The sequence below is a fragment of the Canis lupus genome, chromosome 10 (assembly GCF_011100685.1).
Source record: "Canis lupus familiaris isolate Mischka breed German Shepherd chromosome 10, alternate assembly UU_Cfam_GSD_1.0, whole genome shotgun sequence".
NCBI lineage: Eukaryota > Metazoa > Chordata > Mammalia > Carnivora > Canidae > Canis > Canis lupus.
In genome coordinates, this window is record NC_049231.1 from 58,166,615 (window position 1) to 58,181,462 (window position 14,848).

General features: G+C 40.1%; 1 long non-coding RNA gene across 2 annotated transcripts in view; it reads left to right on the forward strand.

Annotated features, from left to right (window-relative positions):
* The window catches only part of LOC119873684, a 52,086-nt gene that overhangs the window by 15,398 nt on the left and 21,840 nt on the right, over window positions 1-14,848 (forward strand). For both annotated transcript variants that reach the window (XR_005366003.1, XR_005366002.1), the window contains exon 2: window positions 2,787-2,881. This is a non-coding gene — a long non-coding RNA (uncharacterized LOC119873684). The remainder of the gene's footprint in view (window positions 1-2,786; window positions 2,882-14,848) is intronic.

The window sequence follows — 14,848 nt, forward strand, 5'->3', positions numbered from 1 at the left end:
CTGCGCATCACATGGGAGCAGAAACGCACCTGCATGCTTCCAGAGCTCAGTGTTTTACCTGCATCATCTCCTTTCATTTGTCCAATAAGTCTACGGACCCAGGCACTATCTTCTTTAGCTACCAGGAGCCCTGCACTTAGGGAGGTAAAGCCAGAATGTTGAAATTTCATGTCATTTGGAGGAGGGGAAAGAGCACCTTTTGCACCTGGTTGCAGGATCTGCAGTCTGAGAGCTGGGCTGAGCTGCTCCCTGGGGAAGGGGGGTCTCCTGAACCCCATGCGGGACACCCCATCTTCTGGGGGAACCTGCAGGCGGGGACTGGAGACCACGGTGAGCAGCTGGAGATCCAAGGATGGAAAAATGGGGTTTTTGTTTTATTTTATTTTGGGGGGGTAGTTTTAAACTTTTTTTTTTCCCTAAAGAAGGAGACTAGACAGTAATAAATTCTACAAAGTTCAAAGGAGTGAGCTTGGTGTGATTCGGAGGGAAATCCTTAGACACAAGACTGAAAGATTAAACACCTGGGAAAGGAAGCCACTGCTCCGAGCACCCAGCAAGGGTTGTTAAAACACAGTCATTTGGAAAATCCTGGGGTCCTGCTCTTGTGCCTGCTGCTTGGCGGACACCCTGATAAACAGAGCCCTCTCCTCAAGTGAGGGGACAGGCCCACAGACGACCTCACTGCTGTGGAGACACCAGATAGTGGGAGCGTAGTGACACAAGTGTGAGGGAGCCCGGGGGGGGGGGGGGCACACAAACCAGCCAAGGGGCAAAGGGACCCAGAAGGTTCCCTGGGCAATGTGTTCCTTTTCCTTTCATTAAAAAGGCTTTCTGAATTAAATTTCGGTTACACTTTTAGTTTGAACAATATGAACATATGGCTTTGCCTTTTTAAAAAGCCATATGGTCAAATATTGGCAGTTTCCTATGTTCTAACCTAACCCAAAGTCTTGAAAGTCCAACAGCAGGACAAACAAGTCTTAATATCAAAAGGGCAGGAGTTCTCTGCTCTCCATCTCCTCATCCCAGACTTCTCTCCCCTAAGGCTGCCTCCTCCAACTCTGGGAGCTGTTCTTAACTATTTTTAGCTACTTACTGCCACCTGATGTGTTTTGCTGTCATTTCTTGACTTTCCATTTTTGACAATCCACTGTGCATTGGATTTCTATTGTAAAGATAGGGATTTGGCTGCCTCATGCCTCTACTATCGTAATCCCCCGAATTCCCTCACACTTCTTACGTTGCTCTATTATAACTTCTGGTGAAATCACTACGTTGGCATTGTTAGCATCAAGGGGGGAAGCCTGGTCCCTGCTCCTCATGTTTTCTTCCACGAGGTGGGATTTCCCCTTAACATCCAGTGCTCTCTTCCCCTTTATTCGGTTATTACTTGGCTTCTGTCTAGGGGAGGAGGAGCAGCTTCATCTGGGTGGGAGATTTGGATCAGCCCTTTGTCCTGCCCAGTGAAAGCTCTTTGTTGCCAAGGAGCAAGCTTTCCCTGGAGCACTGCCCTGCCTGGGCGGGAAAATCTGCCTAATTCTGGGGTTCAAAGCCCATTTGGCTCTCAAAACTGAACTACATTAGCCAAATAAACCTTTGTCATGAAGAAGAAAAACAAAGAGATATTTTGTCCTTCATCTGAATTCCTTACTTTTATTGATCAAATTATTTAAAACTTGGGTAGGGAAGAAGAAAATGATTTATGAGATTGCTTGCAAGGACCCTACAATTATAAATAGTTATAATGTGCCTCTAAATTTACCCTTCTTTTCCTATAGAATTCTCTTTTCTCTAGAGCAGTTGACTGGCTTTATCTATTTGCTTAGCTCATTGCTAAAGGATTGAAGGCTGAAGATTCTCTATCAAGTCATCTCTTTAAGTAATCCCTGCACACCCACCCTCCCCCATGTCCCTCTGACCTTTCAATCTTTCCTAACTTTCAGAATCCTCCTCCTCCTGCTCCTGTCTGTCCCACAGCTTGTGACTCTCCACTCTCTGGGCCTGAAGCTGTCACCGGGAGTGTCCTTCACCAGCATCCTGGGCATTTTGCTTGCTTCTCTCTGGTGTCGAATCCCAACTTTTTAGATGACATGACTTTCTCTTTCTTGGTCTACATTCTCCCCTCACAATTAACCAATGGTTTTGCGAAGTAAGAAATTCTGTGTTGGACAGAATTTCTCTTAGACCTTGATGGCACTGTTCCAGTGTGTTCCAGAATCCCAGAGTTAACGAAATTTCACAGTGATGGATACCTGGTAGGTCCCTTCAATTTAGAAACATATTCTTTTATGTCCTAGGAAATTTTATTCCATTCTTTCTTTTTTTTAAAAAAAATTATTTATTCATTCATTCATTTGAGAGAGGGGAGGGGCAGAAGCAGAGGCAGAAGAAGAGAGAGAATCTCAAGCAGACTCCGTGCTGAGTGCAGAGCCTGACTCAGGGCTCGATCTCATGACCCTGAGATCATGACCTCAGTCAAAACCAAGAGTCTGATGCTTAATTGAGTATGCCACCCAGGTGGCCCTGTGTTATTTTTTTATAATATTCTCCTCTCCATTTTCTCTGATCTCATTGTCTACCCACCTCACCATGGAACTTCTGTTGTTTTGATGTTTGACCATCTGGATTGAGCTTCCAACTTTTTTGTCTTTTTTCTTATTTCCTATCTCTTTGCCATTTTGTTTTACTTTCTGTGAGTTTCCTAGACTACCTTTTAATGTAGAGCAGTGTATTCAATTCCCCTGTTTTTAGTTGACCATCTCACTCCTTCCTCTTCTGTGTCTTAGATCCCTGAATCAAGAGCCTAAATCCTGAGTCTGAGACCCACCACTTCTGCAGAAAAGAAATCGCTTATTGATTCTCATCAGAATATTAAAAAAACGTAAGTATGCAAGGTGGTTGGATGTTAACTAGACTTGTTATTATTCTGCAGTGTATAAAAATATGGAATCATTATGTTATATACCTAAAACTAATATGTTATGTGTCATACTTCAAATTTTTTAAATTAAAAAAAAAAAGAGGAAACCATCTGTCTCTCTCTAGCTAAGGTAGCAGAGTGGGGTTGGGGGTGGACTTTGTAGTCTAGCTTCATGGTTTAGGAAGGGGATTTGATTCCCTCTTATATAAACTTTGAACCAGCACTCCAACTTCCAGCCTTATTCCATACCCTGGGTCTTCAGAATTAATTGATGCTTCCAATTTGTGAGCCTTTCTGGAGCTTTCTGAAGCATAAGTATTCCATCTTATCTTTTCCTACAGGCTTGGTTTTCAGTTTTCCTGGGTCTGTTAGGTCGTGATACTTGTTCCTCTACTTCCCAGCATCCAGAATTGTGTTGACGTCTCCCCTTTGCTGTGTGTGCTCTCTTCTCCCATATTATTTGTCCACGTGGGAATATGTCTTTTTAAGGGCAGCCCAGGTGGCTCAGCGGTTTAGTGCTGCCTTCGGCCTAGGGCATGATCCTGGAGACCCAGTATGGAATCCCACGTCGGGCTCCCTACATGGAGCCTGCTTCTCCCCCTGCCTGTGTCTCTGCCTCTCTCTCTCTCTCTCTCTCACTGTCTCTCATGAATAAATAAATAAGACCTAAAAAATAAGAAAATAAAAAATTCTTTTCTCACCATTTTATTCGAGTTTTGAGGAGAGATAAATGAGTACATTTAATATTACATATTTTTTATTTTTATTATTTTTTTAATATTACATATTTAAAGAGAACTCTATTCCTCCTTCCCTCATTCCATCACTTTTAGTTACAACAATTTATTAAAATAAATTCACATATCATACAACTCACCCATTTATGGTTATTTTTAGTATATTCAGTTATTTTTAGTATATTCACAGAGTTGTGCAACCACCACCATAATCAATTTTGGGATGTTTTTGTCAATTCTGAAAGAACCCTATATCCATTGGCAATCACTACTCATTTTCCCCTAATTCCTCCAGCCCTAGATAACCATGAATCTACTTTCTATATCTATGGATTTGCCTATTCTAGGCATTTTATATCATGGAATCAGACAATATGCAGTCTTTTGTGCCTGACTTCTTTCACTCACCATGAAGTTTTCAAGGTTCATCCATGTAGTAGTGGGTATCAGAATTTCATTTCTTTTAATCAGTGAATAATATTCCATTATCCAATAATATTAATGTTATCCATTTGAATATACCACATTTTATCCATTTATTCATTGATGGATATTTGAGTGGTTTCCACTTTTGGCTATTAAGGATAATGCACCTAGAAACATTCATGTCCATGTTTGCGTATGCTTTCATTACTCTGGAGTATTTACCTAGGACTGGAATTTCTGGGTAATTATATTTAACCTTTTGAGGAACTGCCAGACTCTTTTCCAAAGTGTCTGCACTATTTTATATCCCTAGCAGCAAGCCTGAGGCTCCAAGGACCGCCTCCTCACTGACACTTGCTATTACCTATCTTTTTTGTTTTGGCCATCCTAGTGGATGTGAAGTGACATCTCATTGTGGTTTTCATTTGCATTTTCCTGGTAGATAATAATATTGAGACTCTTTTCATGTGCCTGTTGGCCATTTGTATATCTTCTCTGGAGAAATATGTATTCAAACAATCTATTTTTAAATTGGGTTACTTGTTTTTTTTATTATTGAGTTTTTGTGTATGTGTGTATGTGAAATGTATTCTAGTCCCTTATCCATTACATAATTTGCAAATGTTTTCTTCCATTCTGTGTGTTGTCTTTTTGCTTTCTTGGTGGTGTCCTTTTGCAATACAAAATATGTCCACCTTATCTATTTTTTCTTTGGATCTTTGTGCTTTTGCTGTGATAGGATGAGTTATAAAGTATTCTAGTCTTTGGAAGAATCTGTAATGAGTTGGGATTAATTCTTGTTTTTTTTTTCTTTATTTAAAGTTTTAATTTAAGACTTTCCTGTTTTGCTAGTTAACATACAGTATTATATTCGTTTCAGGTGTACAATATAAAGATTCAGCACTGCCATGCAACCAGTGCTCATCACAAGTGCCCTCCTTCATCTGCATCATCCATTTCACCCATCTCCCCACCTCCCTCCCTTCTGGTAACCATCAGTTTGTTCTCTAGAATTAAGAATCTGTTTCTTGATTTGCCCTTCTCTTTTTTTTCCATTGATTGTTTTGTTTCTTACATCCCATATTATGAGTGAAATTGTATAGTACTTGTCTTTCTCTGAATAACTTGTTTGGCTTAGCATAATATTCTCTGGCTCCATCCATATCATTGTAAATGGCAAGATTTCATTTTTTTATGGCTGAGTAATATTACATTATATATATATATATCTCACATCTTCCTTGTTCATTCATCAGTCAATGGACACTGGGCTGTCCCATAATTTGGCTATTGTAGATAATGCTCCTATAAACATTGGGGTGCATGTACCCCCTTGAATTGGTATTTTGGTATTCTTTCGAAAAATACCTGGTAGAGCAATTGCTGGATCATAGGATAATTCTTTTTTAACTCTTTGAGGAAGCTCCATACTGTTTTCCACAGTAGTTGTACCAGTTTGTATTCCCACCAACAGTTTAAGAGGGTTCCTTTTTCTCTACATCTTCGCCAATACCTGATATTTCTTATGCTGTTGGTTTTAGCCATTCTGACAGATGTAAAGGGATATCTCACTGTAGTTTTGATTTATATTTATTTCCCTGATGATCAATGATGTTGAGCTTCTTTTCGTGTGTCTGTTGGTCATCTGTATGTCTTCTTTGGAAAATATCTATTCACGTCTTCTGCCCAGTTTCAATTGGATTATTCATTTTTTGAATGTTGAATTTTATAAATTCTTTATATATTATAGTTACTATACTTCTTTATCAGATATGTCACTTGCAAATGTCTTCTCCCATTCTGTAGGTTGCCTTTTAGTTTTGTTGATTGTTTCCTTTGCTGTGTAGAAGGTTTTTATTTTGATGAAATCCCAATCATCTATTTTTGCTTTTGTTTTCCTTGCCTCAGGAGACATATCTAGAAGGAAGTTGTTATGACTGATATTAGAGAGTTTACTGCCTGTATTCTCCTTTAGGATTTTTATGGTTTCAGGTCTCACATTTAAGTCTTCAATCAATTTTGAATCTATTTTTGTGTTTGGTGTAAGAAAGTGGTCTAGTTTCATTCTTTTGCATGTTTCTGTCCAGTTTTCCCAGCACCATTTGTTGAAGAGACTGTCTTTTTCCCATTGGATATTCTTTCCTGTTTTGCTGAAGATTAATTGGCCATATAGTTATGCGTTCATTTCTAGCTTTTCTATTCTGTTCTATTGACCTACGTATGGGTCTATTTTTGTGCCGGTATCATATTGTTTTGATCACTTCTTCTTTAATTGCTTTGACAGAATTCACAAGACATGCTGGTTTGTACTTTCCTTTGTGGGTAGTTTTAAAATTAGTAATTTAACCTCCTTATTATTAGTCTATTCAGATTTTCCATTTCTCTTTAAGTCAATTTCAGTAGTTTGTGTCTGTCTAGAAAATTTCCCATTTCATCTCCTTCCATTTATATGTTATTTTTGTTTTAGACACCAGGCGTAGAAAAATCAAGGTTAAGGCAATATGGTGGTGTGTCTGGGTTACAATCTGCTGTATGAGATCATGTAGGCTGTAGTCATTTGAACTATCTTCCTCTAAGTTGTGCAGTGTGCAGGTTGTGGGCACACATGGTAGTGATCTTAAATAGCAAAAGTGTTAAATGTGCCACCTTTGGAGACAGACCATTTGGGTTTGAATCCTGTTTCCACTACTTTCCAGAGGTTTTGGGCAAATTACCTAATCTCCTGAACTTTAGTTTTTCTTCTATATGAATAATAGTACTTTCTTTAGGGTTTATTATCTGTGAGGATTAAATGACATAATACATGTAAAGCACTTAAAATAGTACATGATTCAGTAAGAAAGATACCTTTCTTATTAGTAAGAAAGATAACTTTCTTATTATCTTTATAGTCTTCACTAGACACTTCCCAGGTTATAAATGGGATTTTTTTCTTGTCTTTTTAAAAATTATTTTTTAGATAGGCTCCATGCCCAACATGGAGCCCAATAGAGGGCCCAAACTTATCACCCTGAAATCAAGGCCTGAGCTAAAATCAAGAGTCAGACACTCAAGTGAATGACCCACGGAGGCACTTCAACTTTTTTCTTTTTTATTGCTGAAAGCTTACTACCTATCAAGATGTCTAGTACATAGTAGGAGGTCAATATTGTTTATTTAATGATTTCATGTCAAAGAACTAGATTTGAGGGCAAAAGAGCTTGTTTAGGTATTGATTAGAGTTCTGACTGATAATAAATGTCAACTGAAAGAGACCAGAGGTGTGATGAAGCTAGTTTGGCCCTTGTTGGGGTGTAAATAGCTTGAATAAAGTCAGGGAGCCTATACATATAACATTTACACTTGACATAAAGTTATGTGGGAGAATGAAGTTTGGGCATGCATGTATTTGTATGTATATATTCCTGATCTTGGGTCCTAAAATAACAGCTGCATAAGTAGACAACAGAAATATGTGATTAGCAACAACATAAAAAAATTCTAAGGGCTCCTGTCAATAACAAACTCATTATGAGTAAACAGCTCAGAAGCAATAACAATCTGAAGCTACATTCATTATGTGTGGAACAAGGGAGGGGACAGGCATACACACACACAAAGATATATTGTGGCTTCATCCTTTTCAGCCTTTTTGAGAAAAACTTCACCATCTCTTTCAATAAACTAGAGGAGATGTAGACCCTTAAGCAACAGGCAATAGACACTGAAACATTCTCTTTTATGAAAAAAAGAAATGTATTCTTTATTATGCTCTTAGTAAACAGGTTACTATATCCTACGTACAGCATGTTGTCATGATTGATATAAGGATGCATTCTCTTATTACTGAATTATCACTGAATGGGTGTTGGCCTTTTTTTCTAGGCATGAGTCTTAGGTTCCTCAGATTTCACGCAGTTATCAGTCCCATTTCTAATTCCATTGAACTGAAACATGGAATAAGGGTACCTGAAGGTACCATCATTACTCAAGTACTTTTAAAACTGGAACTTAGAGAAATAATATTAATAGTACACAACCTGAAGGCTATGCAATCCATTCATCTACACTCTAAAGTTAATCCCTGAATGAAGCCTGTCAGAGAATTAGACTTGGAAAGCATTGTGGCATGGCTCATGTAAAATTTGCTATTATTTCATTGACTTTGGCATGAGGGTATCAAACTATGTATATTAAAGATCATTGTAGAAATCTTTATGAAGCATGTCTTTGATTTATATTATTCAAACATGTTTTATTATAACATGGTTCCTAGAATAATTCTTTGAATTAAGTCTGGAAGATAAAGGTTTTCCTGGGCAAATATGATAGAGGAGGTAGTGTTGGAGAGGGATGAGGAAGCATTAGAGGTGAGAAAGTACAGTGTGTATGTGGGAAATTATGGTTATGCCAGTTTACCTGGAGCGAGGTATACAATTAGCACTGGAAAATAGAATAGAGCCATATCGTACCAGGCTAAAGAATGAATATTATTTGGGAATGAATGGAACATCACTCATTTGTAAGAATATAATTTCAGGGCTTATTCTTCAAAAGGTGCTGGATGTGGAATGATAAATAAATGGATGTAATGATTGGCCCCCTCAAGCTATGATGACCAGTGAGGTAGATAATAATCCAGTAAGTAAAATCCAATAAGGAAATGTTTGTTTTCTCCCTATGGAGTCAGAGAACAGGGTGCTAGGAGAGTACAGAGTGAGAAAAATCTTTAGAAAGGGTGATCTAATCTCTGAGGAGATGACATTGAGCCAGAGACCTAAAGGATGAGAAGGAAGCAGGTGGGGAAGAATGTTGCTGCAAAGAGAACAGTAATTGTGAAGGCCTTGGAGTAGGAATTGCTCAATGCCTGAAGGGAAGGAGAAAGGCCAGTGAGGCTGGAATATGGTGAGGGAGGAAGTAGGTGACAGGCAAGATGGAGAGGTAAGCCATGCCCAATCATGTAGAACATAGTACTGATTGGGAATTATTCTAAACGTAGTAAGAAGCATTTTACAAACTTTTTGAAAACTCTAGGTGTGTGGGTATGTTAAGATCCATTGGTAATTCAGCACAAGGTTCAGATTAGAGCATTTTTTTTTAAAGTAGGGAGAACTGGAAAGAAGTTAAGACTGAGCAGACTGTTTATAGGGCAGGAATTAGCAAACATTTCCTGCAAAGGGCCTAATAGTATTTTGAGCTTTCAGGGCCAGTCTCTGTCTCAACTACTCAACCTTGCTGTTGTAGTGTGAAAGTACCCAGAGATGATACAGAAGTGAATGAGTGTGGCTGTGTTCCAGTAAAACTTTATTTATCAAAAACAGATGTTGGGCTAGACTTCGCTCTAGGGTCCCAGAGCACTAGAGATGTGCCAATGGACATGAACAAAAGAATGGGCTAGGAAGAAGCTAGGATAAAAAACTGCTAAGCTTCAGGACTCCATGCAAGGGCTTAGATGAAAGGCATCTAGGGATGGGGTTCAAAACCTCAGCTACAGAGAGAATGGTGGTATTACTACTAGCAGTAGTAGAGCTACATGGAAGTCAGGACAAATAATGCATTTGCTTTTAGTTTCTATACATTTGCTTTTAGTTTATACCAAATTTTCAATTGGATTTGGCCAGTGTGGAAACATCCAGAAGTCTGGCAGTTGGAAATGATATTCAAGGTCCGTGCAGGTTATGAACAAACGGTGTATGGGACCCCTTGTTTCCATTTGAAGGTGGGGTGATTTCTCTGATCTAGCTCACAAGATGGCTGTGAAATGCTGTCCCCTTTACTGTTGAGGAGCACTTTCTGGAAGGTGAAGATTCAGCTGAAAAATGCCCTTCTCCCCAAATATTTTGAAAGTTTTATTCTTTTTATAGGGATGTGTTTATGTTTAAGTGAATGTGGTAGATGCCACAGAAAGTGTCACCAGCCAGACCCCCAAGACCTGACCTTTACTGCCCACCTGCTTGTACTCACCAACCTTTGTCCCACATTTTTCCTAAAGCTCTTCTTTCCAGCTTGTCTCTCAACTCAGGCAAGTGGAAAGTGAAACCACCCGTCCAGTGACAGGGACTGCCCTGGTGAGACCTCCGGCTGGGCCCAGAGCACCCAGGCCAGTTTGAACTTAACCCCTGACTTGAGCCTGTACACGTGGACCATGAAGTGGCCTCTAGAATAACTGATGACTACTTTTATCTCATTATAATACTAAAATCTCCACCCAAGAAGGAGATTTTCTTATTACTGAATTATCACTGAATGGGTGTTGGCCTTTTTTTCTAGGCATGAGTCTTAGGTTCCTCAGATTTTTACAAAGGCTCGTTTACATAACAAGCAATGGGTGTATAGGCATATTTCCTTAAGACGTATGCGTGACTTTATGCTTGCCCCTATATACTACATTCATCCTAACCCTAAATAAAAGGAATTCATTCACCCTTGCCCAGGGAATCATGGCTTTTTTGGAAGCCATTCCCCATGACCTCCTTAGTTGCTGCAAATAAAGTTTACTTTATGGGACAACTTAACCCAGTACAGTTTCTGACTCACCAAGGATCAAATTTAATGTTGGTTCCATTGCAAAATTTCAGCAAGGCCTCCAGTTCTATGCAGTGAGCAGCCATCACCAGATACCATATGTGATTTGGACACCTTGTCTCCCCCAAGAAAACTGTCTCCTGGAGTGGATTTCCCAATTTTGGGTCACCCTTGATTTTAGCATATTTGTGTCTTTTTTTTTTTTTTAAGATTTTATTCATTTATTCATGAGAGACACACAGAGAGAGGCAGAGACACAGGCAGAGGGAGAAGCAGGCTCCCTGCAGGGAGTCTGGTGCGAGGACTCGATCCCAGGACCCGGGGATCACTCCCTGAGCTGAAGGCAGACGTTCAACTGCTGAGCCACCCAGGTGCCCCGCATACATGTGTCTTAAAATATTTTGCTATCTACCATACTGATACATGTTTGTATTTGTTTATTATTTAAATCCTAGAAAATACATTTGTTTAGCGAAAGGTGCAAAGTATGCCTGAAAAACACGCTGAAGCTAATATAGGAGAGGATGGGAATCAGGATGTGGCTTGGCTTTGTGTGGCAACATGATTCGTACAGAAGAGTTATGTGCTTTGCATCTTATGCGTGGGTTTGGCAAATTGGAGGCCGTTGTGCTCTTTGCTGCAGGCCTAGGTTACAAGACTGGAACAGGAGCCCGACAAGGTTTGGCTAACGTCAGGCCTCTTACACATCTTAGGATAGTTGTCTAGTATAGTGAGACCTCTTGTAAACTCGTGCCTGCCCCCCTTTCCTCACAAGTCTGTTCTAAATGCTCCCTGTATCCCATATTCCGATTGGGGTGGCTGACCACAACAGCTACCGTGAGTGGTCATGTCTGAGCCAAGTTATATCTTCCCTTTCCTATCCCCTTCTTTTGGGGGGAACTCCTCTCCCCACAACCCTGGTCATGTGGTCTAAAGGAGGACTGTCATCATTTTACATGTCCCTAGTTCCCTGGCCACAGTGATGTGTCCAGAGATGGCCCTGAGTTTTCCCTTGTAAGGTCTTAAATGGGAGCCGCCCCACTCTGGTGCTGGAACCACAAGGGGCAAGTGTGCAGTGGTGGTGCTCTGCCCACAGCTGGGAAGCAGAGGCTGTCTGCAAATGGAAAGGATGAGGAGCACCTCGGGAGAGCAGCGCCAAGGCAAGGCAGGGAAGTCCCAGCTGGTATGCCTGTTTCTGTTTTCTTCTGAGGTCTTTAGAGTCTAAGGTCTTCCCTGGTTCTGCTCACGGCTCAGGAGATAAGCTTTCTCTTTGATTCTCTGAGCTACCCTGCAATCTTACAACACATCCCTCTTTGCTTAAGTGATTTAAAGTTGAGGTTCTTTCATCTGCCATTTTATAAGGTTTTGGAGTGGGGATCAGGACAAAGCATCATACCAGAATATTCTGCAGTCACACCAGCAAAAGGAAAGTGTCTATTTGTTCTGAATGGGCAAGTGGAGGCACCACCTTTGTGTAGTTTATCAGAATTAGTATCAAGACATTCAGAATTTTATATTATTTTATATTTTTAAAGATTTATTTATTTATTCATGAGAGACAGAGAGAGAGAGAGAGAGAGAGAGAAAGGCAGAGACACAGGCAGAGGGAGAAGCAGACTCCTTGCAGGGAGCCTGATGAGGGATTTGATCCCGGTCCCAGATCACACCCTGAGCCGCAGGAAGGCGCTCAAACACTGAGCCACCCAGGCACCCGACATTCAGAATTTTAGGCAGGGGCTGTCCCTGAGGGTCACTAGAACACTTGGGGCCCATCTTGTGGTGAGAAATCACATGTTGTGGTCTAATGATAGCTAGCTAAGGAGGGATACATGGAGAAAAAGATCTGGAGTCTCATTTACCTAGAAAGGTCTGTAGTTCTGGCTTTGCGCTGGAAAGGATACTTGTTCGACTCTCTTGGTTCTCCTTCAAGTGGCCCCAGGCCATTGGTCCATCTTTATCGTTCACTACTAGACAGTGTATTAAACCTTCCCTGAAGATGGTTTCTGCTTCCTTGCCTCTATCTTAGAACAGAATGCCCGTCTTCCTCTCACTTTTCCACCTACTGAAATCCTACATATACTTCAAGGCTTAATGAAGATGCCATCTCTTCCATGCCTATCTTATTGATCCCCGCTAAAATTAATCTCTGCCTGTGTAATTTATAATAGAGATTTTATAGTTCCCTTAGCATTTATGTATACTTCTTCCAATAATCACAGGTATACTCATCTTATTTTCATGCTAGCTTGTAAAACATTAGGTCAGTAGGGTGGCCTATATAATTTCCAGACTCTTGCAGTAATTCTATAACTTCTGTAATTCTATAATTGGTATGAATTGCTCATGAACTTAGGGTGCAGATAAAGGCATGTCTTTTTATTTTTTTTAATGACTATCCTAATGCCTCTTACACCTCTTTATTTTTCCAGCTTTATTGTGATATAATTGACATATAACATTGTATAAATTTAATATGTACAATGTGTTGATTTCATACACTTACATATTATGAAATGGTTACCACTGCAGCATCAGCTAACACCTCCATCACCTCATAGAATTACCATTTCTTCCTTGTGATGAGAACATTTAATATTTACTCCCTTAGCAGCCCTTAAGTATATAACCCCATGTGGTTAACTATAATCACCACCCCATACCTTAGGTCCCTTATAGTCAGGAAGTTGGGATGTTTTACTTCCTTGAGATTTCCCCTCTCCCTAAAATACCCAATAACTAAGGAGGCTACTTCCAATTGAACTTTCTTCCCTGAGGGTATCTGCATGTAGTTATTGAGCACTTGTAATGTGGCTAGTTCAAACTAAAAGCTGAACTTTTAATTTTATTTAATTTTCATTAATTTAGATGCAAATTTAATGGCTACCATGTTGGATAGCACAGCCATAATGTTTGCTTCAACCTCTGTACCCATGGGGAGTGTCACTGGACTCAGTAACCCACAGTAGGTGACGCTTCCCATCACCAAATTATGTTGCTTATTGAAGCTCAGGGCTGCACTGCCGTCTTACAGTTGCCGGTTGCTTGCTGTGAAGGGAGAGGTAATAGAACCCTGCTTTTCCTCCTGCAAGTCTTGGGGAATATGATCCTACTCCCTCAGGCTAACCTTGGCCACACTGCTCATGGTTGGACTCCAAGGCTGTAAGTCTTCATGTTTCTGTGTAAAACTACTACCTGGGACTTTTGCAGCTACCAAGTCATAATCAGAGGTGATTCTGTTGTCCATCATCTCATGGACCCAGAATTACTGACCCTTCTTTGTCTAGGTACCCAACACTTGGAGGCAGATAGCTTTTCTTTTTGAATCCTCAGAAGCACAAAGGACTTGCCTTTGGATTTCTCCAAAAATAGACTATTAGACAAGGGTTCAGTAGCCCTGGGCAACTGAACTCAACCCTCCTTGGCAACTTGAAGAGGTAATGTAGAAATATGCGTCAGAGTTATCTCAACTGAATGGCAAATGAAATGTGGTCTATCCACCAAATTCCCATTGGCCATTGGATGAGCACTTCTCCTGGAGGCATTACTTCCCTAGCATTCTCAGCACACGTTGCCACCGTCAGAGAAGAAAGACATTAGGCAGAGTTATAAACATTTGCAGTAAGAAGTCACTGGACTGTAGAGGTGAGTGAGGGAATGACAATGCGTGCTCCAGCGTCCTGGACAATGGAGTACTCATACTTCATTTTATAAGATTGGCTATGTTAACTGGTTCTGGAATGTTCACACCTCCCCTTCTAGGAATAGCACTCCCAGAAGTTTCTCAGAAGAGAAGTAGAACCTGCTAAATTGTAAAAGCTGGGGTAGGGGCATCATTTCTGACAAGCTACCCCATTTCAAATTGATTTGTCTGTTAGGTAATATACTGACCATTTAATGTACTAAAAACATCAAATAAAACCTGTATGTGGTCTGAAAAGCAGAATAAAAATTAAATTGAAACCACCTCCAGGGGTTCTACTGGTAGCGCCAGCTTTGTATAAAGGAAAGGGGTTTAGGATTTGAAGGTACCTTATAATTTCAGAGTTTAAATGCACACATTTTCATAAATTCTTGCCTTCCCCAGTTTTAGTAGGAATGAGCAGTAGTATGTTGGCAGAAGGTGAATAGGATGTATGAGTTTCCATATGCACAAAATGAAAAAACAATTTTTAAAAGATAAATCTGCTCTGAAATAAAGTCAGGTAGGATTTGGTGATATGAGAGCCACTCTAAAGGTGACTCAGTGTTCCTTAATGGTAAA